Genomic DNA, 4023 nt, shown 5'->3' on the forward strand with positions numbered 1-4023 from the left:
TAATAATAATATAATAAAAATATAATATAAAAAAAAAAATAAAATCTCTATAAGAATTAAAAAATAAAGAAAAAAAAGAAAGAAAGAAAAAACAATGAACCAAAAGCACAGGAATTCTACCAGACGCCAGATAGATTAGCTCTGTGAACGGAACATTTCTTTTATTTTCGTGCAATTTCTCACACAATATGTCAAAGTAAGTTTTTCTTTTTCTTTTTTCTTGTTCATTGGAGCGCGAGTCATTCTTAATAAAGTTTCTTCGCTGTTGTTTTGGGGGGGGGGGGGGGGGGGGGGGGGGGGGGGAGGGGGGAGAGAGAGAGAGAGAGAGAGAGAGAGAGAGAGAGAGAGAGAGAGAGAGAGAGAGGGAGGGAGAGAGAGAGAGAGAGAGAGAGAGAGAGAGAGAGAGAGAGAGAGAGAGAGAAAGAGAAAAGAGGGAAAAGAGAGAATAAAAGAAAAGAAAAAGAAAGAAAAAAGAAAAAAAAAGAAGAGAAGAGAGAGAGAAGAGAAGAAGAAAAAAAAAAAAATAATAAAAGAAATACGAAATAATAAGGATCTAATTGACAAATAATAATCATATCTATAACAACAACAGCAAGTGCCTAATGTCCCCCTCCAACCCCCCCATTTCCCCCTCTCCCTCCAACCCACTCCCCTCCCCCCACCATGAAATACACACAGAAAACTAAAATGTATATTATTCACGAACGACAATAATGAACGCATGGACAACGAAACGAACCTGCACAACCCCTCATAACACTGAACGTAAATTACCATCAAAAACACATACAACATAACGCGTGATAATCGACTCACGATCAGTCGGTTTCTTAATTGTTCTCACTTCACTTAAAATCACAACCGTGAACTACTGCTCGCTTTTTAAGGCACACGGAATGTAGTTCATTCGCAAGCACTGGGATACATGACCTAATTAACATCCGGTTTGCTAAAATTGTACCAGACCCGACCCGACGAATTTTCATAAATACAGATGCAGAAATAAAGGCATATCTGTCTATATATCTGATAGATATACATCTAACCATCTATTTGCCGGGTTGATATGCATGGCTAAACTGATCAATATGCATTTATTTCTTTATTTATGCATGTCAAGTATACGAATATTCTTTGGGTCGGTTGGGTCGTACAATCCTAACCAACCGGACGTAAATCTGCGGATGACCTGACTCCATAGGTCACCGGCAGCGGCAAGGAGGCGTCTCTATCCGGTTCCAGCTCTCTTGGGGGTCACCTCGGCGGCCAGGCAGAGGGCACACAGCTGGTTTTCAGAGTGCACACAGCTGGTTTTCAGAGTGCACACAGCTGGTTTTCAGAGTGCACACAGCTGGTTTTCAGAGTGCACACAGCTGGTTTTCAGAGTGCACACAGCTGGTTTTCAGAGTGCAAAAGCGGGTTTTTTCAGGTCCCACAGCTGGTTTTCAGGTGCCACAGCGGGTTTTTCAGGTGCACGTGGTTTTCAGAGTGCCACAGCGGGTTTTTCAGAGTGCACACAGCTGGTTTTCAGAGTGCACACAGCTGGTTTTCAGAGTGCACACAGCTGGTTTTCAGAGTGCACACAGCTGGTTTTCAGAGTGCACACAGCTGGTTTTCAGAGTGCACACAGCTGGTTTTCAGAGTGCACACAGCTGGTTTTCAGAGTGCACACAGCTGGTTTTCAGAGTGCACACAGCTGGTTTTCAGAGTGCACACAGCTGGTTTTCAGAGTGCACACAGCTGGTTTTCAGGTACACATGGTTTCAGAGTGACACAGCTGGTTTTCAGAGTCACACAGCTGGTTTTCAGAGTGCACACAGCTTTTTTCAGAGTGCACACAGCTGGTTTCAGAGTGCACAAAACTGGTTTTCAAGTGCACACAGCTGGTTTTCAGAGTGACACAGCTGGTTTCAGATGCACACAGCTGGTTTTCAGAGTGCACACAGCTGTTTTCAGAGTGCACACAGCTGTTTTCAGAGTGCACACAGCGGGTTTTTCAGAGTGCACCAGCTGGTTTTCAGAGTGCACACAGCTGGTTTTCAAGTGCACACAGCTGGTTTTCAGAGTGCACACAGCTCTTTCAGAGTGCACCAGCTGGTTTCAGAGTGCACACAGCTGGTTTTCAGAGTGCACACAGCGGGTTTTTCAGGTCACACGCGGGTTTTTCAGAGTGCACACACGGGTTTTTTCAGAGTGCACACAGCTGGTTTTCAGAGTGCACACAGCTGGTTTTCAGAGTGCACACAGCTGGTTTTCAGAGTGCACACAGCTGGTTTTCAGAGTGCACACAGCTGGTTTTCAGAGTGCACACAGCTGGTTTTCAGAGTGCACACAGCTGGTTTTCAGAGTGCACACAGCTGGTTTTCAAGTGCACCAGCTCTTTCAGGACACAGCTGGTTTCAGAGTGCACACGCTGGTTCAGGTGCACCACCCCTTTGGTTTTTCAAGTGGACAACTGGTTTCAGAGTGCAACCGGACGGGGATGACCTGGTCAAACAGAGAGGTCACGTGGGGCCAACGAAGGGTCATAACACCACTACCACCTTGCTCGTCCGTCCAGCTGATGTGCCTCCCGCCCCCCTAAACCCCCCCTTCCCACCCCTTACCCCCACCCCCCTTCCCCACCCCTTCCCAACCCCTTCTTCCACCCCTTACCCCCAACCCCCTTCCCCCCCTCCCCCCCCACCCCCTCCCCCCGCGTGGTTCTTTGCCATTAACCTTTCGAGAAACTTTTTTCTTTTCGCTTTTCCCTTTCTTGGAGGAGACTTGGAGAGAATCTTCGTTTGCATCTCTGGCGCGTCTTCCGTCTTTCGGATTTTTTTTTTTTTTTTGTTTTGTTTAGAATTTTTTTTTTTTGCTTTTGGGGTCATTTTGGGGTTCTATGCTATTTTTTTTTCTTTTTCTTCTTCTTTTCCTTCTTTTTTCCCGTTTTTTTTTTTTCCTCTTTCTTCTTTTTTCTTCCTTTCTTTACTTTTTCTGTATTTTCTTCTTCTTCTTTCTTCCTTATCTTTCTTTTTCTGTTTTTTTTTCTCTTCTTTTTGTCTTTACCTTTTTTACTTCTTCTTTTTCTTCCTTATCTTTCCTTTGTTTGTAGTTCTTCTTTTCTTCTTCTTCTTTATCTTTTTTCTTGGTTGTTCTTCTTTTCTTCTTCTTCTTTCTTATCTTCACTTTGTGTCTGTATTTTTTCTTTTTCTTATTCTTTCTCTTTATCTTCTTCCTTTCCTTCTACTTCTTCTTCTTCCTCTTCTTCTTCTTTTCTTTTTCTTCTTCTTTCTTCTTCTTCTTTACTTTATTTCTGGTTTTCATTTTATCATTATCATTCTCCTTCTTCTTCTTCTTCTTCTTCTTTACATTGTTTCTGGTTTTCTTTTTATCATTCTTGTTCTTATTCTTATTCTTCTCATTTTTATCATAGTTACTATTATAATCATCATTATGATTATTTTTCAAAGTATCATTATCATTATTATCATAAGACTCTTAACTGTGATATAATGTGTTGATATATTTCATTCTTTTTCTTTTTCTCTTCCTGTGTATCTTCGTTCTCGATTCTTCTTATCAGTCTCTATGTTTCCTTTGTTTTCTGTTTATCATATTTTCTTCTTCTTATCTTTGTATACCTTCCTTTCTTGTTTGTTTTGTCTTTTTGGTCTGTGTTTATTCCTTCTGGTTATCTCTCCTTCTCTTTTTTTCTCTCCCTCTTCTTTTCTTTCTCTCTTCCTTTCTTACTCTTTGTCTACCTTCGTTTCTATCAATCTATCTTCTTTTCATTACCACTGTCTACCTTCTTTCTCTTCTCTCTGTCCACCTTTCATCTTCTTTCTCCATCTTTTTTCCTCGTTTTCCTTTCTCCCTTCTTCTTCACCTATCTTTCTTTTCTCTCCGTCATTCACTCTATTTATCTCTCCTTTTCTTCTCCAACTTTCTTTTCTCGTTTTCTCTTTTCTCTCTTCCTCTTAAATTCCTCTTTTTTCCCGTCTTTCTCCCTTTCCTTTTTTCTTTCTATCTCTCATTCCCCGT

This window comes from Penaeus vannamei, chromosome 32 (genome assembly GCF_042767895.1).
Source record: "Penaeus vannamei isolate JL-2024 chromosome 32, ASM4276789v1, whole genome shotgun sequence".
Lineage (NCBI taxonomy): Eukaryota > Metazoa > Arthropoda > Malacostraca > Decapoda > Penaeidae > Penaeus > Penaeus vannamei.